The sequence below is a fragment of the Canis lupus genome, chromosome 36 (genome assembly GCF_048164855.1).
Source record: "Canis lupus baileyi chromosome 36, mCanLup2.hap1, whole genome shotgun sequence".
NCBI classification, from domain to species: Eukaryota; Metazoa; Chordata; class Mammalia; order Carnivora; family Canidae; genus Canis; species Canis lupus.
In genome coordinates, this window is record NC_132873.1 from 9,865,597 (window position 1) to 9,890,406 (window position 24,810).

Consider the following 24,810-nt stretch of genomic DNA (forward strand, 5'->3'; position numbering starts at 1 on the left):
TTGTGAAATATTTACAGACTAACTAGGATGAATACAGGTCCCTACCTTTTCCCTCTTTACAAAGATTAGAGTGCGACAGTAAATCATTAAAAACAGGAACATAGGTTTTCAGAGATTTAGGATCACAAATTTCTATGATCGTTGTCCTCCTTTCTGTAAAGATTTTCCCAAGGAAAAGATTTCAAGACCCTGAAACTACTAACTCTGTAGGAACATGCTACTGAAATGACTTGGAAAGTTATTAAAAGTACCCAAAACTTGTACAATGACAAAAAATTAAAGAGTAACCTTTGGGGCACCCGGATGGCTCAGTAGGTCAAGCATCAGACTCTGGGTTTCAGCTATGTCATGATCTCAGGGTCGTGAGATGGAGCCCTCCAGAACTGGGCTCTCAGCTCAATGGGGAAGCTGCTTGAGATCCTTTCTCTTTCTCCACTTCCCCGTAACTCCCACTCGCTTCACACACTCAGTAGAAAAGACCAACTTTTGTACCTCACTTCAAATTCCTGTAATCTTCCACTTATTAAAAAATATTTTTAAAAGCCATCAGATACCTAGTCAAATATTCAATATCACTTTAAAATAACAATACAGCTCAGTGAACACTTACCTGTCAAGCACCATGCTGAGATGTTAAATATGTTACCTCATTTACTCTCCTGTAAAGTGGGTATTATTACATCCCCATTTTACAGGCAAGGGAACTGAAGGAGAGAGAAATTAAGTAACTTGATCAAGGCCACCACTCATAAGTGGTTAAACTGATATTTGAATCTCTGAAGTATGACTACAGAGTTTACAACTTTAAAAAGAAAAAAAATCTCAATGTTGTTAGGATTTCACAATGTTGTTTTAAAATATGTGTATTTGTGCATGTTTGCAAATTCAGTTACATAATATATTCAATAGTACACTTGTACTTATCATTTTATAGAATCAACTAATGCATTCATATGAAGAAGACATGATATAGAAACAGAAAACATGAACTTAACAAATTATATTTTATAGCCCTGGTAAAAATGAAAAGAAAATGCGTAGGTCTCTAAAATACATTAAAGACTTTAAAGAATTTCATTGTGCCAAGTACTTGGGAATTTCAGTATAATGATAAAGAAGGAGTTGAAGAATATGAATATTCCATTGATGTCAAGATCTAAAGAAACAAAAAGTCCAGACAGGTACAAAAAAAGTCTTATTTAAATCTAATTTTAAATACTATCTGTCACTTGTTTTATTTGATATGGAACAGATACCTTCTGAGACTTCAGAGACTCTCCACAAACTATTCAAAGTTCTTTTTTTACATGCACGTTTAAAATACAAGCTCCTGAAATTAAACTGTCAATTTTGAAGCATATAAGATGTTGAGATTCTTCAAATCACAGAATATTTTTGTTACAAATAGAATATGCTAAGTTGTAAATGAATTGTAACCAAACCAGTTTCTATATAATTCATGTAGGCTCTCCAGTGAGTGAGTGAAGCCACAGATCTGAGGGCCTAGTTTTGTTACTTGTCTGCTGGGCAAACCAAATGGAAATGACATTTACAAACATGTGTGAATACAAACACATCACGAAGTCTGGCTCCTTTGATGTACGTAAAGGCAAAATGCTGTGCAAATCTGTCTAACAAGTCATCTAAGTGATAATAAAAAAGGCATATACCCATAGACTCAATACTTGAATATAATAATAGTAGGATGTGCTTTTGAACGAAGTATATTTTCTTAAATATATCCACTTTAGTTGATAGCATATTGGGACTGGGAAGAAAGTTTACAATATCAAAGATATTATATCTTGAATGAAAACTCCTACCTATTAGAAAGAAAGAATGGCACCGTCAAAACACTGCGTTCTGGGAGGCCTGGGGAGCTCAGCGGTTGAGCATTTGCCTTTGGCTCAGGGAGTGATCCCTGGGGTCCTGGGATCGAGTCCTACATTGGGCTTCCTGCATGAACCCTGCTTCTCGCTCTGCCTATGTCTCTGCCTCTCTCTCTCTCTCTCTATCTCTGTGTCTCTCATGAATAAATAAATAAAATCTTTAAAAAGAAACTGCCTTCTAACCACATTTAATTTTAGGAATTACCACAACTGGTTCATATAAATGCTGAGGAAATTCTAAAGGAGCCTCTAAATAATTATTTGTGTATTTTTTAATATGAAGCTAACATCAACTAATGAAACATCATTTCATAACATCAACTTATAAAATTGGAACTTGGCTCAGATTCAATTAAGTCCTATTTACTTTTCTTAAATATGATTAAAGATAAGATGCATTTAACTTTTCATAATTAAATGATATTTTTATGAAGCAGCTGATGGGATTTGATCAACCAAGGAGAGCCAACAAGAAATTGAATCAAATACAGATTTTGAGGTAAGGCTCACTCCAAATTTGAATACACCTATGTAACCAGCTGAAGGATTGAAAACAGAATATTGCCATTGAGACCGATGCCCCTTTATACCTGAAAGGAGTTTCACTGTCCTAGCCATCAATGGCATATCATACCACCCCAATATGTCATTTATATCCATGCAATGGAGCAAATTCCCACCCAATGTTACTAGCTAGAATTGTGGAGTACTTTGAACACAGACATCACAGTCTGAGAAGTCAAAATGGGTTTTTTGTTTGTTTGTTTTTAGAAAATACATAATCTAGAGTTAGGGACCAAGGCTTCAGGATAAATCATTTCATTTTTTCTTGCCTTTGATATCCAGCCCAAATGACTTTAAATAATATTTATTAGTTCTGTCATCATTTTGTTTTCTGTGTGCCAACCAATTTCTGAGATAATACAATATATATTATATGATATATTTTATATAGTATATAGTATGTTATATACAAATGCCCCTTCTGGGTGTGTAAATAAACTAAGTGTAAATGTACTGAGTGTGTAAATAAACTAAGAGAATATATTCAGGAAGCAGGGGAATCGGATTATGAACTTAGATCTGAATCTCATCCTCTCAACAACTATCCATTTTATAGATGACATCAGGAAAATATGTTTTATTATGGTGACAACTATATATACACATACATGTAACATACATGATACATACATGTGTACACATATATATGTATATATGTATGCAGGTAATATACATATATTCATATTGTACACTATATATAACCTTTATAGCTGATGTTATAGTTCATTATTGAATTTATTATATATTGTTATGTTAAACATGTTGTGTCAGTTTTGGACTATTTGAGTAGTGGATCATCTTTAACTCTTGCTTTTGCTACATTTGTTTTCTTCTCTTCTTGGGAATCCAATATCAAATATGTTAGATCTTCAACGTATCCCATAGATTTTTTTATACTCATATTGTGTTGAAGGATATTTTCCATCATTTTTAATCTGTGCTTTAATCTGAATATTTTTTATTGACCTATGTTCCAGTTCACCGCGCTTTCATTTTACATTGTCTAATTTGCTATCAAGCCCATCTATTGAATTTTTAATTTCAGTTATGTGTTTTTTCAGTTATAGGATTTCCATTTGATTTTTAAAAGCTCTAGTGCTGTGGTAGGATTATGCACCTTTCCTCACATTTAACATATTAAAAATTATCAATTCATTATGTCCATCATTCAAATCTGTTTCTAATGTTTAATTTTTTTCTTGGAGTCCTTCGATCCTTTTCCCTATCATACCTGATCATTATTTTTACTGGATGCTTTGTATTTGATTTTCTTCCTGGAGGCAGGTAGAGCATGAGTCAGTCATCTCGATATTCATAATACTGACACCTGTCCCTTTGCCCTATTTTTGAGGCTATGGCCCTTGTAAACTAAAATCCCAGGGCATTTTTAAAAGGCCCTCTTACTTCTCAAGCATTTATATGTTTATATGTTTCCTCAATGCTGTGAAAAAAGTTTTTACTTTTTAAGGCTAAGTCTTGGTCTCAACAGCTTCTCTCTCCTTTTTACTCAGTCTCTAACATAAGTGCAGTTGAGGAGTTAACAAAATCCTTGGGGAAAAATTACAAGCTTCAATGTTAAGCTTGCTACTCCATGAATCCCTTACTAAGGGCTCTTGGACCCACGTTTTGGTTCTCTTCGTAGTGCTATACTCTTATCTAGGGAGACTACCAGGTTTAGTCTAATGCTTAATATTTGATTTTCAGTGGTCCTAGAGAAAGAGATGCCATGCATATAAAGTTCCCCTGAATGTACTTCCTTCCTCTCTGAGATCCTTCATTTCATATTATGGCTGCCTGGTTTGCTCTATTATACCTTCAATACTAGTGATTTATATGGGATTTATAGTAATATTTTAATGTCAACTATATGGGATAAGGATTATAAAGATTATCTATTAAATTTTATTATAATTCTTTTATGATTTAACAAAATTTAGTTCTACTTAAATATCTATGTAGCAATGTCAAGATAACTTTTCAGGGAAATAACATTTTAAATACTGTGTATATCTTTTTTTTTTTTTTTTATAACTGTGTATATCTTTTTAAATGTCCTTTGTCCTTATTTTGATCAGCTGAGATTAAAAACAAAAACAAACCTACTAAACCATATCCTAAATTATCGGGGCTTTTTAAATTAGAATGTAATGTTTACTGTGTACTTTGTAATGACTCAAGGTCACCACTAAGACTATTAAATATTTATTTTCCTCTTAAACTAAATTCTCCATAACTGCTAAAGTTCTTAAATTATTTTCAATGATATTTGCATTATTCTCTTTCCCCCCTCATCAAATATAATAAATATAGTGGTGCCACTTATAGTTAGTTGTAAGAGGATTTCTGTTTTTAAAGCCTCCTCTATCTTTATATTGTGACTTCTAATTTGCAAACATTAGAAAAACAGATGCTTAAGTGTCCATTACATTTGCAGGTTACCTGAGTGATTCTCTTGTGAATTATTCTGTGGGTTTTGAAATATGTTATCTAGATATTCAGAGTCTTTTATATGACATGCTGGATTTTGGTTGTGTTCTCAATAATTTAAAATTCAGGCTAGTGGGACGCCTGGGTGGTTCAGCAGTTGGGTGTCTGCCTTTGGCCCAGGGCATGATCCTGGAGTCCCGGGATCGAGTCCCACGTCAGGCTCCCTGAATGGTGCCTGCTTCTCCCTCTGCCTCTGTCTCTGCCTCTCTCTCTGTGTCTCTCATGAATAAATAAATAAAATCTTAAAAAAAAAGATTCAGGCTAGTGATATTTGACTAAGTGAATATATGGATTAAAGCAATTTTAAAAGTTTATATTACTCAAACTATTGAGTAATATAATTTAATATTCATTATCACAGTTACAAATGGAAAATGCTGCAGACTTTCTAATTTAAACTACAAATCTACAATTATCAAATTGGAGTACACCAATTGATTTTTATATTCACAGAATTATAAATTTTATTTTTCTCAAATTATTTCAAATTATCAAGTAACTATTAAAATGAATATCATAAAAATGTAAGGTTCTCTTAAGTCACACTTAACCATATTTTTTTAATAGTTTAAATATACCTTCAGTTGTGTGGAAAGGAAATAGTAACTACATTCAAACTTATGTTTTATTCATAGAATATATCAAGGAAATTAATACAAAGCAAGGAATGTGATTCATATGACAGAATTAATCAGAAGCAGTGATTGTTTAGAGTTCCAAAGAAAGAAAAAAATAACTCATTGGTAGCCAATGAAGAATTGAAGAATTGGCTCTGTTTTGAAGTACAAACCTATTGTACTTTTTTTGTACAATTTTGAGAGATGGATAAATCTTCCTAGGATTTGCCACTATATTCATTATTTTCTCGAAGGTAGGTTTTACTCAATACATAGCAACTCATGTAACACCAAAGTTTTGTTTATGGCTTAAAATCAAGAAAAGGTATCAACCTGAGTAAATTAGAATAACATTTAAATATAGCCATAAATTATCTAAACTGAATTATATCTTCAAAGATAGCTACTATCTATGTACATAGGAGGCAGTAAGAGAGGGAGGAAGTGGAGTACTCAACGTGAGTTCAAAATTTAAGAGCAAGGAGGAAAAATGACTAAAGTCATAGTATTTAATATTTCAAAGGGCCAATGAAGAGCATTTGGCTTCAAACTTACTGGTATTTCTACATGCTTGACCTTACAGAAAAGTGTTCAAAATTAGGTTAATTTTTAAAACCAAACTATTAGGGACACCTGGGTGGCTTAGCTGTTGACCGTCTGCCTTTGTCTCAGGGTGTGATGCCAGCATCCGGGATCAAGTCCCACATCGGGCTCTTTTCATGGAGCCTGCTTCTCCCTCTGCCTATGTCTCTGACTGCCTCTCTCTCTCTCTCTCTCTCCCTCATAAATAAATAAAATCTTTTTTAAAAAGGAATATTAATTGTATACACACGGTACACAAACACTATAAACCGCTTAGTAATATGTGGACTTGCCTAGGCAAAACTACATTCTTATAATTCCCTTCCCTGTATGTTTCATATTAGTGTGGGCCATAAGAGATATTTTGGGATTTGATTTAGTGGGAAGAGGGAAGCAGCATCCAAATAGTTTCTTATGCTTGGAAAAAATTTGAGACAGAGTCAAGGAGTACTTTTGTAGTTGATACATCACTCATCTGCTGGCTCAACAGATTGACATGGAGTAGCAGTTGAGCCTATGACTTCTCCACCTTCTCCTGGATATTTCTTCAGTTTCTCATGCCCTGGGGACAAGTATGTGCTCATCTTCAAGAGGGAAGCACCTGGGGATCCCTGGGTGGCTCAGCGGTTTAGCGCCTGCCTTCGGCCCGGGGCGTGATCCTGGAGTCCCGGGATCGAGTCCCACGTCGGGCTCCCTGCATGGAGCCTGCTTCTCCCTCTGCCTGTGTCTCTGCCTCTTTCTCTCTGTGTGTCTCTCATGGATAAATAAATAAAATCTTTAAAAAAAAAAAAAGAGGGAAGCACCAGTTTCCCCTGTAGAACACCCATATCATTAAGGTTGAGGGAGTGAGAACCCAACACTGGTGAAATCCAATTCACACTTGTGGATTTTACTTTGTCTTTGTTTTCTCTCACTTTACATCCTTCTCCTTTTTCCTTCCTGACTGCCTATCCTACAAACCTTCAGGTCCAGCATCAGATGCAAAATGAATAGGCTTACAGAGACTGTAGGAGCCAGCTTCCATAATTGCATATGGGTCAAATTCTTGCAACAAATTATGTATGTATGTGTGTGTGTGTGCATGAGCACACGCCAATGCACACAACCCTCCAGTGATTCTGCTACTAACTGAAACAGTATTTGGTAACTATCAAAGGAAAATGGTTTCAGAGCTTTAAATTTCTAGCTAAAGTTCACATAAGGGACCTGAACTTCTAAACTTGCCCTGAAAGAAATACCTATCTCCTGTAACCTCAAGTTTGATAGATTTGAAACCAAATCCAAAGTCTAATCACCATGACTAATTACATTGCAGACTGAAATTTCAAACTCACAGGATCATTTTTTGTTAAACATAGAGAATTCAATGGAAAGGAATAGGACCGTGAAAATTAAGATGAAGACATATGGCAAACTTGGATGAAATGGGAACACTAAATCCAAATTTTGTCTAGCCTGCTTTGCCATCAGAGGCATTCCTTCTACTCCAGCCTGGGAAAGCTAATCTTGCCTTGCTTGAAGAACTTGTAATGGCCTGACCTGAGGTAGTTGCCTTGCAAGGGACAGCTGAGAAAGTGGAATAGATAGAAAATGGAAATATCTTCTACAACCACATGACCAACTTAGATATTATAATTGTAAAGCTGTAATTGTTGAGTTTTTCATTATTTTAATATGAATGAATGCTGTGTATGCATGTGTATGTATGTACCTACATAAATGAAACAAATATTAATTCTTCCTATTCAACTATCATGTAAGATACATGGTTAACAAAATATATCTTACTTATTTAAGTTATAGGATATCAAAGAAGGAGTATGAATCAATAAAATAAGGGATTTGTATACTAGTCAGGGGAAAGAATGAACCTATGTTGAGTTGTAAGGCAGAAGACTTTTGTCACATATTCATATTAGGCAAAAGTATGACTTTGTTTATTTGCAGATTAATTATGGCCAAAAAATGTGTGGAACTTTTTGGCTGAAAACCGATAAACTCTAAAGGTTTTATAATGTGCCAACTAGGGCAAGTTGAACTGTTTTCCAGAGTTCTCTAGATACTTCCCATTAGGGTGGACCACAAGAGGCATTTTTTTTTCCTATAAGATTTTGAGGACAAAAGTAAACCTCCAGTCATATCAATTCTTACCTCTGAATTTAAGGGCAGGGTCACCAGGGTCCTTTGTAGGTCTTACACATTGTTACCAATCTGCCTATTCATCAATTTGGCATGGATAGCAGCCAATCACACAAGTGCTCCAACTTCCCTTGGATTCTTCTTCAATTTCTGAGCCATGTATGGTTAGCTCTGAGATAAAGAGTGCCAGATTCTCTTGCAGGACACCCACATCACTAAGGATGAGGGCAATGAAAACTGACGCCTGTTCTGTCCATCCCATAAGTTCCATCTCCTGCCATACGTGTTCCATCTTGCCTTTGTTCTCCCTTGATTTACATCCATCTTTCCTTCTCAACTGCCTGCCCTGAAAACTCCAAGTTCCAACATCGGACGCTAAAACAACAGACTTATGGAGATTATTTAATTAACTCCACAAATTGCATCTGGTCAAATCCCTGTTACAAATCCTTTATTCCATTATATTTCAGGGACTATTTATTGTTCTTTTACATTTATCCCACATGATTTCAAGGTAAATAAAATATTTTTAAATTAACTTTTACTAGACATGAAATGCATTAAACTAAAAACTGATTCTCTCCCCCAGAAAGTAGAATATAATAAAATTCAGGAATTTCCTTTTCTTCTTCTTTACAGAAGGATGAGTAAGGAATAATAATACTTAGAGTCATAGCAGTCTCTGGGCCCTGTTAATAAGAATGCACTCTGATGGCGAGTCCTGAATAACTGAATGACTCTCTCTCATCTTGTCCTGAATAACTAATTCTGCAGTGAGCTTCTTAATAATATGTGCTATGCAAAATCAAATATATTTTTACTCTAGTTTATTTTGCTGTTTTTCTATTTTCCATTTTCCAGCATTATCCTTGATATTTTTTTTATCATAAAGCAGCATGATTTTTCATGCTGAATTGAGAAAAACTCATCCATAACTATTGCAACCATTGAGACAGAATAAATAGACTAGTCATCATCTACCTTCCCACTGGTTGTGAACCTCTCTCTAGAATCACAAACCTATCCTTGGACTCTAACTCTTCTCCTTTTATAACATTATACCCAAATGATCTTATTTTTCCAGCTTTTCTCCCTCCAATCAATTCTGCAAGCTGCTATTAGGCAAGGTATAATGAAACTCACTATTCAGAATGTCACTTTTCTGCTTAAAAATATTTTAACTGATATCTTAGTTTTCTCTAATGGGCAATCACTTTTTTTTCTGAGTATGAAAAGAAAATCTACTTCACAGTTTCCAAGTGATAATGCAGATTTTATGAAGAAAAATGAAGACTGAAAATTTACTTTGTACATCTAACATGCACACTTCAATTATCACATATTGTGCATTTATGTTATTTATTTGAACCCAAAAATACTTGGTCACCTGCTCCTGCTACATGGTTATGGTGGGCTTCTGTTATTGTAGTTATGAGATTAGGCAACTAATCTACACTGGGTCAACCAGGGTACCCAATGCCATTCAGAACAACCTACAACCTGAGCTAAGCAAATTGGGAATACTTGTCGTTTCTGCCTGCAGTTTGTGGGTTTATGTGAGCCAGAAAGGCCTTCAACCAAATATCCCATGCCTGATAGAATGAAGAAATGAAGAGAAGCAGAGATGAAACAACTAATGTGCATGACTTAGTGAATGTGTGTGTGCATTTGTGAACATGCCAAAGCTGAAGTGTGAATTTTTCCTCCTCTTCTCTATGCTGTTTTAATCTAGGTATTAAAAACAGTGAGTTTATATAAAAGTTAGTAAATTCATTACATTGCTGAAGCTGCAGGTGGTCTATAGCTTAATCAAGGTGTTAATTGGCTGGCGCTAAGTGTAGTTTGAGGTTAGTGTGACAGATGGAACCCAGTGAATATAGAGTTTTGTTATACAAACTATAGATGCACTTAAGCTTTCTACATCTGTGCTGCATTTTTTTTTTCAAATAGACATAGGTGATAAAACACCTGCTACTTAATTAACACCCTTTGTAGTCATTCACAAAGTTAGATTATTCTCAAACCTGCTCTGCCAGCTGTAAATGTTAAAACTGATTGCTATTCCTGGAGCTTTTTCTTTCCTTTATTTTGCAAAAATATAAATGGAAAAATGTTCAAGTCCAGCAAATGAAGGAGAATAAAAATGATTAATGAATGAGTGAATGGATAGATAAATACATAAAATAGAAAATTTCTATAATTTTGACCTGTTAATCCTATGAAAATGAAAACTGTAGCCAAACTAAAGGAATCTTTTCAGAGAGTACCTTTCTGGGAAAATAGCAACTGTAATTTCCTAGCTCCTCTTCTCTCTTAAGTATAACACATCTTCCTGTGAGCCAAGAAGCTGCTGTGGCCAAAGGGAGGGATAAATTAGAGGAAGCAACTGAGCCTTCAGATCTCTTTTGGTTTTGATACAGACACTTGGAGCATGACTTGTACCTTTCAGGGCTGAGAGAGTCTGGAACCTGGTGATAGAGAAATCCATGGTTTAGATTAGACTGAGACAGGTCCTGGCAAGTGCTTTGTCTATAGAAATCCTCAGTTGGGAGTGGTGCCATTATGTCTCATTAATATGTCTTGTCTGGCTGGTCTTCAGAGCATAAAGAGGGGCTGTAAGGTTTGATACCCAACAGAGGCTAGAAGACTACAAGGAGACTGGTGAGAAGAGAAGCTTTTCTTCTGGGACTTCAATGAGGAACCTTCTGTTTGCCTACTACTAAATCAAAGATTCAAAGGAGCATAGTCAAGGCACCACTTATCCCTCTAGGAATCATCACCACATAAAGAACACCAGCAGCTGGACCTGAGTCCTAAAATAATGGACAAAAGTAACAGCATACTCCAGACAAGGGCTCAGAACAAAGCAGAAAGAACGGTCTCTAGAAAAATAACACTCTGGAATAAAGAAATAGCAACTTTTTGTTCCAAACCATAGTATAGAAAATTTGATGAATCCTATGCCTTGATGAAATACACTTTCATAACTGATCCATGCATGGCCCTCTGTGTTTATTCATTCATGCATCTCTTTTGAGTAGTGTAATAAGCACCTGAGAGACCACCATACACAATACAAAAAGTAGGGTCTCACCAATTATTCATATCTATTTATGTGATCTTCCTTTACCCCATTCTCTCTCTTCCTTTTTCCAAGAGAATAACCCCTTTAAAGCTTGTGTTTGTCATTCCCTTTCTTTCTTTTTCATTTAGTTTTATATCATCTATATTTCTTAATAAAAAATTGATTTAAATTGTATTATGTTTAAATTGATCAGGTTGTTACAGCTAGGAATAATGCATACTGTTGTATACCATTTTTATTACTCTGGATTCTCCAGAACCAATAGGACATACAAAGATATACATAAGAGGATATTTATTATAGGAATTAGCTCATGTGATTACAGAAGCTATGGAATTCCACAATCTATTGTCTGAAAACTGGGAATCTGGAAACCCAGTGGTATAATTCAGTCTGCGTAGGAAAGCATGAGAATCAGGGGAGCCAGTGGTGTAAGTCCCAGTCCATGTACAAAAGCCTGATAATGGTGGGAAAAGGGGGATGATGGTGTTAATCCCTGTCTAATTCTGAAGGCCCAAAAACCGGAATCATTAATGTATGAGGGCAGGAAAATATTTGTATCTCAGCTCAAGTGGAGAGAGAGAATTTGTCCTCCTTCCTCCACCTTTCTGTCCTATTCAGGCCCTCAGTGGACTGGACAATGCCCACCTTCAGAGATGAAGGCATTCTTCTTTACCTCATCTATCAATTCAAATGCCAATCTATTTTGGAAACATACTCACGGAAAAATCCAGAAATAATTTTTACCAGCTATCTGGGCATTCTTAAGCTCAGTCAAACTGACACATAATTTTAACAATTGATCTATTAGAGTTTATTAATTTTATTGCTTTACAACAGTCTATTCCACCTAGATTCAGCCTCCCTCCTGCTATGGAAACATTTGATTTGCTTCCACATATTTGCTATTTTGAAGACACCTGCTCTGAACATCCTTTTATATGTCTCCAGTGTACACAGAAAAGATTTTCTTTTGGATATCTAGTCAGAATTACTTCACCATAAGGCAAGGAACACTGAACACAATAATATTAAACTGTTTTCCAAAACATCTGAACCAATTTATGTTTAAAGAAACAATGTAGAAGAGATCCTGAGGACTCACATTCTTTTAATCACTTGGTATAAATGAGTTTTTTATTCTTTTTTCCCAATAAAATGGATATAAAATAGAACTCATTATAGTACAATATGCAATTTCTGATCACCACTAAGCCTAAAAATTTTTTAAATGTTTATTGCTAAGATATATTACCTCTTCAGTAAAGAGGTATTCTTGATTTATGCCCATTTTTCTGTTGAATTCTGTTGAATTATTTGTGCTTTTTTTAATTTACAGGATTTATTTTTATATACTTGATATTTAATACTTGGTTGTATGTAATAAAAATGCATTCTTTCAATCTATAATTTATTTTTTTATTTCTTTAAGGTGTTTTTACATATCAAAGTTACTAATTCCAAGAAAATCAAATTTACCAACCTTCTATTTTCTATTTTATAGTCAGTTCTCTTTATGTTCTGTTTAATAAATTTTTACCTCCCCCCCAAGTTTTGTCTGTATTTTATTTTATATTTTAAGAGAGACAAGTTGGGAAGAGGGAGAAGGAGAGAGACAATCTTTTTTTTTATTAATAAATTTATTTTTTATTGGTGTTCAATTTACCAACATACAGAATAACACCCAGTGCTCATCCCATCAAGTGCCCCCCTCAGTGCCTGTCACCCATTCACCCCTACCCCTACCGTCCTCCCCTTCCACCACCCCTAGTTCGTTTCCCAGAGTTAGTTTGTCCTTCTCCGATTTACTTACTTCACTCAGCATCATACCCTCCAGTTCCATCCACGTCAAAGCAAATGGTGGGTATTTGTCGTTTCTAATGGCTGAGGAATATTCCATTGTATCCATAGACCACAGCTTCTTTATCCATTCATCTTTCGATGGACACCGAGGCTCCTTCCACAGTTTGGCTATTGTGGACATTGCTGCTAGAAATATTGGGGTGCAGGTGTCCCGGCGTTTCACTGCATCTGAATCTTTGGGGTAAATCCCCAACAGTGCAATTGCTGGGTCGTAGGGCAGGTCTATTTTTAACTCTTTGAGGAACCTCCACACAGTTTTCCAGAGTGGCTGCACCAGCTCACATTCCCACCAACAGTGTAAGAGGGTTCCCTTTTCTCCGCATCCTCTCCAACATTTGTGGTTTCCTGCCTTGTTAATTTTCCCCATTCTCACTGGTGTGAGGTGGTATCTCATTGTGGTTTTGATTTGTATTTCCCTGATGGCAAGTGATGCAGAGCATTTTCTCATGTGCATGTTGGCCATGTCTATGTCTTCCTCTGTGAGATTTCGGAGAGAGACAATCTTAAGCAGGCTCCACACCCAGAACAGAGCCCAACTCAGGGCTGGATTTCATCACCCCGAGATCGTGACCTGAGCTAAAATCAAGAGTCACTTAAACTGACTGAGCCACCAAAGTGCCCCTCCTCATCAAGTTTTAAAAGATAAATTGTCTTTAAAATTCAACTAAAATTTAAAAAAATAAAATAAAATTTAACTAAAATTTTAAAATTTTTATTATTGACATTTCATTCCTAGGACTATCTAGAGTTGGTTTTTATATATGGAGTGAGCAGAAGTCAAATATATCTTTTTTCTTGTTGCCTGTTCATGTGGAAAATCATATACTGAATTTCTATTAAAGAAATAGAAGTCCCACACAAAAGAGAAGTGTTTCAGAAACTAAAATAAAAATTAGAAGTTTGAGCAGAAGAAATGAGTGATGGTCACAACTGAGAATCATATTAATTATCTGCTATAGTAAATGGAAGAAATATCTGAAGGCATAAACCAAAGATACTAAGAGATGGATATCATAAGGGAAAAAACGCAAGACTCAAGGTTAAACCCTGAAAAATTAAACTTGTACTGGATTTCCAGAAACAAAACAAAACAAAAAAGAAAAGTTGCAGGAAAGGCAATAATTAAACAACAAAGAAAATTCCACTTGCTTAAAAAGAATGGAGTCCCTAGATTGAAATGATCAGCAATGGAGGTATAATGAGAAAAATTATAATATTAGATATATTCTTGCCAAATTCCTGAACTCCAAGTGTTACCAAAAACTAAAAAAAAAAAAAAAAAGTTTCTAGCAGAACAAATAAAACAGGGGGAAAAGACGATCAAAACAAATAACCACCCATGAAAATCCTAACACTCATGTGAATTAGATGCATTCTTCAAATAAACTTTATAAAAATAGAAATAGGCAAAAATAACTTAAATATGATAAAAAAATTGTTTACCATAAACAAAAGAAAGTACTATAAGCAATAAAAATCCTAAAATCATTTCCATTAAAATCTGGGAGTTTATAATGATAATTATCATCACTATTATTTAACATTAGAATTTTGAGCAGTGCAATAAGAGAATTAAATAATCAATATAAAATGTTTTTATATTGATATGATTTATACATAGAAAGCCTAAGATATTCCCATAAACTACCTGAACAGAAGAATTTTTAAGATTTTTCCACAGAAGATATATATACTCAAAGAAACAGCTATTCTGTGTTCTAACTATAATCTAGAAACTAAAATACATACCTCTGTATTTCCCTCCTTTTCTAATACAATGCTACAAAGGTCAAGCAGATTAATTTATTTACTACAAAATAATTCAATGTCATAATTGAGATCAGTGAACTAATTTCTGAATCTTGTAAGCAAAAATATAAGTAAACAGGCATTAAAAACTATATAGATCCTGGAATGCTAATATAAGCTCCATATTTTCTAAGGAAGTAGTTAGCTTCTTTAGTTAATAGTTGAATTAAAAAATGTTCACAAATTTAAATTTAGATAATCCTGCTATAAAATCATTGTTATGTTAATCTATATGCTTTGACAAGTATGATTCCATAATATACTAAGTTAGTATTATTTTGGGGCTCATATTTTTTCCTTTTAGATCAAAGTGCCACACGTGAGGACACACAACTGTTATATTGAGCTCTGTATTCCACCTCCTATCCTCTGAACTTCCTATGAAGTTATACCCAGGCTATCTTACTCAGTAGACCACCATGTACGCAGGTGCCGTCTATGGGGGGAAAAGATGACACAGAACTTATAATTTAGTACAACACTAGTTCAGTACTAATTATGACACACGATAGAATATAAGAGAAATCCACAGTAGTTAAGGGATTGCAAGTGACATACGGTCCTGCTTGGTAGAGGTTCTTCACATGGTTGTGGAGATGGTTGTAATGGAGCAAGAGGAGCAATAAATTAAAATTAGCCTACATGATTCAGTGGTCTCAAAGTTGGTTTACAATCAAGTAATAACTTCCTTTTGCCTACCAGGCCTTTCTTCTTTCAATATCTAGATGAATGCTACTCATCAAATGGAATCATCTCTAGTGAAGTCTTTCTTTTTGACTTATCAAATCCCATATAGAAAATTAATCATTTCCTCTTTCCTCAAAGTTTTGCCTATTGTTTTAGTAATTTCAGTGTATCATTTTAGTTGTCTTCCTCCTTTATGTTACCATGAACTCTTAGAGCATCATGTTGCTTTATTTTTAGTGACTAAAAAGGAAAGGAAATAAGTAATTGACAGTTGAAAGAATAAGAAGGAATGAACTAAATAATGAACAAATGAACTAAATAATGAAAAATGAACTAAATAATGAACAAATGAACTAAATAATTAAACAGTCCTGAGATCTCAAATAGACATACAGGCAGAAACAGCATGTCAATGAAACAGTCTGTATAATAAATCTGCCCATAGTATGAATACTTTAAACCTCACAAGTCATATGCCTTTGTCTGTAGGCTGAAGTCAAGCTATCATACTACAAAACAATATGAAAGCTTCTCAGCATCACTGACACAATTCTTTCCTCCAGTCCTTCAATCACCAAAGTCCATTTCTCTTATCTTATAGTCCAGAAATGTCACCATTAAAACTTAACAGCATTTTTAGAAGTTCACTACTTTGTCTACACAGTTCTAGTCAAAGAGAAAGAATATAGGCCTTAGCACTGCCTCCAAATTGCCATGCACTGAATTGCTTAATAGACCAATGAACAAGACCGTGCTCTTTTAACACCAGTCTGAAATTACACCTCTCAGTGTTATCACAGCCAAGTTTACATAAATTTGTGAATATTGACTTATGGTTTAATTGTAAGATCAAGCTTTCTCTGCAACTAGGTTTCCAGCTTTTTTGTATGAGGTCAGGAAAATCCTGGCTGTCCTCCAGGATACAAATATTTCCAGTTTTACAAAAGCATCATGACACAATTTAGTGCCTGTACTAAATGGGGGTCCTGATTACTCCCAGGAGTCTAGTAAAGCACAAAGCAAATTCTAGCTTTTTGTGAATCCTCTCTGCACCTTTTAATACAGCTGGTCCTTTGCAATTTTTATGCACAGAAGCAGTTCAGTCTCTTTACTATCTTAATGAACTCTATGAAGAGTCACAATGCCCATCTATATAGTCATTATTCAAAGCAGTGTACAATTTCACCAAAGAAAAGGTATGTACCAGATTTAGAAAACTGGTTAAGGAGATATAAGTGCCTAATGCCTGATCATAGCACATTGCGCAGCAATTCATCCATTTTGCATATCATTATGATTTATAGAACAGCACAATCTGTGTTTTACTTATAATCTTTATCTTCTACTTCTTGACATGATTGCTTTGCAAAGTTTACATATCATAACTAGTCTTGATTCATTTTTGTGTGTGTGAGATTACATTTCTTCAAACGGTTTGAGTCACTTTGAATGTTGCTAGTAGGGATTTTTAAACAAATTCTTCCTATAGAAGTATTAAATCTGTTGCTTACCTCAACAATAAGGAAACTGGATTGACCCAACCAAGGTACTTGTTTTATTTACTCATTCATTTTTTTATTCACTCATTTATTCAAAGTGTGTCTACTGAACACGTCATATGTGTCATACACTATATTAGGTGCTGAAAATAAAGATATAACAAACAGTGCACCTAAGAGAAAGAGAAAGGGTGAGGCAAATGTACCTATATTATAGTGTTCTAAGTGCTATGACAGACGTAAGGCAATAACTTTATCAGAGGAAGTAACACACAAGCTAAAGGATTTGAGGGAATTAGAAAGGAGTATTAAATGTTAGCACAGTTGAAAGAGCATAGGTTTTGGTGTCAAAAACTTTTAAGACAAACTCAGTAAGTCACAACTGCAGACCTTGTCCTTTCAATAGCCTTATCTACAAGGGCAATGGAATGACTGGTCAGATGGCAGCACCACAAATCACAGGAGTCACTTTCTCAGAGCCACTGCTACCAAGGATTATCAATGTTACTAACTCACAGTTGTGCTACAGTATCTAGCCAAGTAACTAACAATATTTAGGGAATAAACCTGGGGAACTCAAAATACATTCCAGAAGATTCCTATGCAGGATGCCAAAAAAAAAGAGGTATAACAATTGACCATGTTCTTTGGAAACCAACACAAGGAGACAATGATGATTGGTGGCACAATTTAGTGCCTGTAGTCAATTGTGGACTGAGTATGATTTGCACTTACTACGCCTCGTCATAGAGCAGTAGGCCAGTCTGGTGACAGTCTGCTTTCAGACTCATTCCTTACCCCTCTATTTTGCACAAGGTTTCAGGGGCCTGATATGAAAGCTACTCTTCCCAGGGTCCCCTATCCGCTGACTCTTGCCTGGCTTCAGTCAAGGGAAAGTCCTTGCTAATTGGAAATGGGAGGGTGACAGGGAATGACCAGGATATTTCTTTCCCAACTACTCTACCATTAAGTCTCTAGCAGGTGTTGTGTCTCTGGCATGGCTTTAGTGCCAAACCTCAGGTACAGCTTCCTTCTTTCAGGTGTGTAGGACCTTCTGGACTCAGGAATGTCACTCACTCACTTTGTTCGTCCAGCCTGGCAGCTAGTCTGTCACTGCTTTTTCATTTGCCTCATTGTCTCATTTACTTTCTCAGTGTTTCCATCACTCATAAAATCACTGCCTTACATGAAATTCTCTCCTCTATGTTTTAAGTACTTTGTTTCTGTTTTCAAGGACTAACTGATATTGAGAACAAAGTCAAATCCTCAATTACACCATTTCTGAAGTAGTAATGGTAAATTTTATGAGTCTGTTTCTTATAGCATGCCTCCATGTGGGCTAGGACATAATATGAAAACACCATTCAATAAAAGTAATTCTATAGTTTTACCAGAAGCAAAATGATCTCAGACACCTAGCTTTAACACTTGTTAAAAAGTGACAATAAAATAAAGAATATCTAGAAAAATGGATAAAACTACAAACTATTCAGAAACCTCCAAAATATGTTTTCCTATACAATAAAGTTTTAAACGAGCACTAAAGAGCAGAGTATGTTTTCCCCGGCACTGCCTTACTCCTCAAGAGCCAGCTGACCTGGAGGTAACGTAGGTAAATGAATGGACTACCTAGGACATGATCCCTGCCCTCAAGGAGCCTACATTCAAGCAGGGAAATGAGGTGATAAAGAGGTAATAAAGAAACAAATAAATAAGAATGGTATTTAGAGTAAACAATAGAGGAAACTAAAACACAGCAATGGAATAGAGTGATGACAAGAGAGGTTGCTATAGTGATAGTAGAATGTCAGATTGGATGCTAAAGAGGGGACATGAAGCAGAGAACTGAACGATGAGAGAGAGAGATGACTTTATGAAAATCCGGAGTGAATACTACCAGCAAAGCAACAACAAGTGCCAAGGTTCAAATTGGAACAATCTGCACTGTTCTGGGAACAAAAGAGCCAAACTTACTTATTTTTTTTTTTAAGATTTTATTTATTCATGAGAGACAGAGAGAGAGAGAGAGAGAGAGAGGCAGAGACACAGGCAGAGGGAGAAGTAGGCTCCCTGTAAGGAGCCTGATGCAGAACTCGATCCCGGGACGCCAATCATACCCTGGGCAGAAGGCAGGCGCTAAACTACTGAGCCACCCAGGGATCCCCCAAACTTACTTATAAACCAGAAACTTGTACTCACTAGTTTCTCAAATGGCAAAACGTTCAGAAACGAGTGCAAAAAACAAAACCAAAAATGAACCCTCTTGAAATTGTACTCAAGTGGCAATAAATGCATTTTTAAAAAATGGAGTATATAATACGAACAATATTAATTCCCAGAAAGCATTCTATGATTGATTGCAAACATACTCCTAGCTAACTATATTCAAGGACTTGCTACATTACTTGAGCACTTTTTTTTTTAATTTTTATTTATTTATGATAGTCACAGAGAGAGAGAGAGAGAGAGGCAGAGACACAGGAAGAGGGAGAAGCAGGCTCCATGCACCGGGAGCCCGACGTGGGATTTGATCCCGGATCTCCAGGATCGCGCCCTGGGCCAAAGGCAGGCGCCAAACCGCTGCGCCACCCAGGGATCCCACTTGAGCACTTTTTATGATTTATTGACAACTGTGAGTGTTTCAAATGTACTAATTCATTTAATTGTCACAACAAACTTGTAAGCATTATTATTATTATTATCTTCATTTAGAGCTAAAAAACTAAGACAGGGTTTAATTAACTTGTCCATAATCATGCAGCTGGGAAGAATGGGATAGGGCTTTGGACCCATCTGGCAAACAAAATACCTTCTTAAGCCATATAGTGTAGCTCCCTCTTCTCCACAGGTTGCCTTTCCAGGGTTTCAGTTATCCACTGGCAGCTGAAGCCCAGAAGAAGATGATCCTCCTTCTGACATATCCTCGGGTCAGGAGTAGCTTAATGCAATGTCACAATACCTGCATCCTTTACCTCACTTCATCCTGTCATGTAGGCATTTGAGCATCTCACATCATCACAAGAAGGTGAGTACAGTATTTTGAGAAGGACACGTTCACATGACTTTCATTACAGTATATTGTAACAGTTGTTCCATTTTATTAGTTACTGTTGTTAGTCTTGTACTATCCCTAATTTATAAATTAAACTTTATCAAAGGCACGTATTTTATAAGAAAAAATACATTATATGTACAGGGTTCAGTACCATCTGTGGCTTCAGCCATCCAATGGGGGTCTTGGCACATATCTGTTGCAGATAAGAGGGGGCTATTATATCAAGGTATTGTGGTCAGATGTGTCAGGGACTTGATTCAGACAAACCTGGATTCAAATCCCAGCTCTGTCACTTGGCAATTTGTGTTCTAACATAACAGTGCCAAAGGAGGACATAATTTTTATCATCGCAATTAACTATACCCCTACCTATATTTTTTGGTCTTTCAAGGCACTAGAAAGGAAACTTCAACAAAATTTTTATTTTTTATCACTTCCTGAAGCATCAGCATCTAGCACTGCCTTAGCCTAAGTTCTTCTTTTTAGAAGAATGTTAGAGATATATTCTTAGAGAACAGAAGACGTATATTCCATATAATTTTTGAAGATGCTTTTTAAAAATTCTGCTTGCTTCTAGAGTTACACGGGAGATTAATGTGTCTCCTAAATGGGATTTCTTGTTATTTTATTTTTTTTAATGATGATAAATAGCCTGAATTATTCTTCAACTATTGATATTCTCCTTTTAAAGGAAAAAATTACCATAATATAATTTGTTCAAGTACAAACATTTGTAATTTAGAATACTGATAATCAAAACCCAGAAAGCAGATATATTTCCTCTTGTAAATTCTACAAGGTTTTCAGACATATTAAAAAAATTAAAGATACAGAAAAATCATTTTTCTTAAATTGGTGTAAATATTATACCATGTTTTATATAATTACTAATTCAGCCTCATGTAATTAATCTAATAAACTACCTTTTAATTTTATTAATTTATTACATTGTTAAATATGTACAATAAAGGATTAATCTAATAAATTTAACTTTCAATTTAATTAATTTATTACATTGTTAAATATGTACAATAAAGGAATAGTACTGTATAATGTTCTAGTAGGAAGACTGATAAATGCCTAAGTTTCACCTTTGAGAGTATATTTACTATTACAGAATCTGGATTATTGAGAGACAGGTTAAGATTGGAAGAGGGGCAGATTTATTGATGTTTATTCTAGTATGTCTTGTTATGACTACATCTTTTTATGACTTTTGCTTTTAAATATTATTAAGTTGTGCATTAGTATAGCTTTGAAAAGTGTCTAAACTACTACTAGTTAATATTTATTACTAGAACAGTCTGCCTCTTCATCCATTTAAATTATTATTTATCAAAGTAGATCAAATAAATGCACATTTCCATAGAAGAAAGACTAGTTTAATTGCTCGGTAGAAAGCTACCATTTCTTTAGATTTAGACCGTGGAACAAAGAGCCTGATATAAAATGGGCATGTCATATAAAAGTAGAATACTAATAAGAAACCCTGACTACACCAGATAAGCCTAAAGGTAAATGTTTCATGAATATTTTCCAGAGTCATCTAATATGTTACTTGTCTATTTTTATTTTATCTGTTTCAAGGGAAGTATAAACACTCACAGTTCAGGCAAAACCATAAAATTTTACTTTCAATTTAGTGACAGTATAGTGAAAAAATTTCACATACATGAGAAACCAGGAGGCATTTCATCTTTTTTTCTCTAAAAAAAATGTAAGTGGCAGGTTTAACACAATAAAAAACACCTATTTGGTTTTTGTCCTAGCTTCCTGTTACACAGTCCCTAAAACTCTTGGAATCTCCAGAGTAATGTGTGTCTTTTGTATGCTAACGAGATGACTGGTGTCTGGGGGTCCCTAGATAGATTTAGGATGAATGCTGGTTACCAGAAAGACCAAGGCATGATTGGGGATTAGAACATTTAGTCTTACTTAGATCTCTTGGGAGAGGCAAAGGGGCTAGAGGCTGAGTTAATTACTAATGGCCAATGAATTAATGAATTGTGCCTATATAATAAAAACTCCTTAAAAACCTCTAACTGATTGGGTTCAGAGAGCTTCTGGATGGATGAACATATCAAGGCAGTGGAAGGGAGGCACACCTGAAGTGGATGTGGAAGCTCCATGGGTCTTCCCCACATACTGTGCCCCATTCATCTCTTCCATTTAGCTGCTCTTGAATTGTGTCCTTTATAATATATATCATAATAGTAAGTAATAGCAATAGTAAGTAAAGCACTTTCTTGAGTTCTGAGAGTTGTTCTAACAAATTATCAAATCTGAAGAGGAAATTCTAAGAACCCCTTGAATTTACATCCAATTGGTCAGAACTACAAGTGGCAATATGGGACTTATGACTGGCATCTGAGTGGGGGCAGTCTTGTGAGACTCAGACCTTATCCTGTGGGGTCAGCGCTATCTCTGGGTACTTAGGGTCAAAACAGAGTTGAATTTAGGACAACCAGAGTGTCCAGAGTTGGAGAACTGGTTACTGGTATGAAAAACAACGACAAAAACAAAACAAAACAAAACAAAACAAAACAAAACAAAACCACGTTTGGTGTCAGAAATGTTCTAAGCAAGAACAGCTTAGATGGGTTTATGCCTTAAATATCAATAAAGTAGCAATAAAACTGATTTTACATGAATAATCAATTCATAGAGGAAACAAATTCAGCATTTACCTTTCCATGACAACTTCCACACACTTAGATTCATCAGTCACAGGGTACAGAAACTCTGAATACAAAATATTAACATCTAGCAAATACAAGATATGAAAATCTTGTATTTTCATGAAAATGGTTTAATTTTTTAAAGATTTTTTTTGAGCAATTTAAACTCAAAATTAAGAGGAGGTGCAGAGATTTTCCTATACGCCCTGTCCCCTAATGTACATAGCCTTCTCCAATCTCCCACCAGAGTGCCACATTTGTTGCAATTGATAAACCTACATTGAGACATCATAATCAATGGTCAATCATCAACTAAGTCTATAGTTTACATTACAGTTCACTCTTGGTGTTGTACATTCTATGCCTTTGGACAAATATATGTATACACCTTTAGATACTGCCCTAAAAATCCTATGTGCTCCATGTATTCATCTCTTTCCCAATCCTGCTTCCCAAACTCAGGCAACCACTGATTTTTTTTACTCTTCCCATAGTTCTGCATGGTCTATAATGTCTTCATAGTTGGAATCATATCGTACATAGCCTTTTCAGATTGGCTTCTTTCACTTAACAATACACATTTAAGGTTCCTCCGGGTCTTTTCATGGCTTGATAGTACTTTTATTAATCCATTAATAATTAATCTGCTAATCTATTCACCCTACTGAAGGATATCTGAGTTGCTTCCAAGTTTTGGTAGTTATGAATAAAGCTGCTATAAACATCCATGTGTAGTGTAGGTTTTTATGTGGACATATGTTTTCAATTCCTTTTGGTAAATACCAAGAGGCACTGATTTGAATTTTCAAAGGGGTAAAAAAGAGAAAGATTTACAGATTCTTGATCAAAAAATTGAAGGCTTCATTTTCCTTCACATTCACTCCACACATGCCTGACTAACACATGGCATTAAACAAATAATTCCAATGGAATTATCAACAGTTAAAGGTATGGAACTGCATTTCTTTTCTTAAATGTTGCTTTAAACTTATACTTCTTTAAAAATGCAAATTAAAAAACCCCTAAAAACAAAATCCCCAGTGAAAATACTAACTTGTTCATAAAAAGTAACTTTTCTTCTACTATAGTAACAGAAATGGAATTGCTGAGTTGGCATATTCCGTGGATTCTATTTAATGTGATCAAGAAAGTCCTGACTAATATGGTGACAATTTAATAAAGGTGATGTTCTCTGGGGGCCTTGGCGCTGAACACAGGTTGGAAGAGAATCACAATTTCTGATTATTTCAGATTTAGTATAGAAAAATCTTCTATTGTTCAAGTATATCGTTGAGTTAGGATGTTTGAGACATTTTGCATTTGAAGACAAGCCCTGGAAAGGGGCATGAGATAGTGAGTCTCTAGTAACCCCAAAGTAGAACTCCACTGGCTATGATTGCTCTTCCAGTGGTTCTGGGACTTCATCATGAAATAAGATATAGGAGATCTAACTAAAAATGCAGAGACCTGGATCTCTCTGAGTCTTAATGAATAGGAAGCCTGGGGTTTAGGACTTCGAATATGCATTTTTAGCAACTCCCCAGATAATTTTATCAGGAGGTCGATCTGTAGACATACGTTGAAAACAAATATATCCAATTTTTCTCTCCAAGCAGTCTCTCAAAGACTGAAAAAAGACCCACCATTGATATACAATTCTAGTACTTTAACTCTTCAGAATCCCCTACAATCTATCCTAAATTATCTTTTCAAATAGACCTCACTGTTCTGTACACAATGAATCCTCTCTGGTCATATTCATAGTCCCTCAGTCTCCTGGATCATTTTTATTTACTTTATTATCTCTATCAACTTTCTTGAAAGTCACATCCATCAATATGTTTCCATGCCTGCTG

At 35.2% G+C, this 24,810-nt stretch overlaps 1 protein-coding gene, 1 long non-coding RNA gene and 1 pseudogene across 10 annotated transcripts in view; 1 reads left to right on the forward strand and 2 right to left on the reverse strand.

Annotated features, from left to right (window-relative positions):
• LOC140625353 (formin-1 pseudogene) overlaps positions 1-8,570 on the reverse strand; it is a 44,139-nt pseudogene extending 35,569 nt beyond the window's left edge.
• Positions 1-24,810, reverse strand: part of SPAG16 (sperm associated antigen 16) — a 908,675-nt gene that overhangs the window by 629,676 nt on the left and 254,189 nt on the right. The gene's annotated exons all lie outside the window — the stretch shown is intronic.
• The window catches only part of LOC140625492 (uncharacterized), a 32,653-nt gene continuing 27,518 nt past the window's right edge, over positions 19,676-24,810 (forward strand). The window contains exons 1-2 of the long non-coding RNA XR_012024824.1: positions 19,676-19,853; positions 20,070-20,246. This is a non-coding gene — a long non-coding RNA (uncharacterized lncRNA). The remainder of the gene's footprint in view (positions 19,854-20,069; positions 20,247-24,810) is intronic.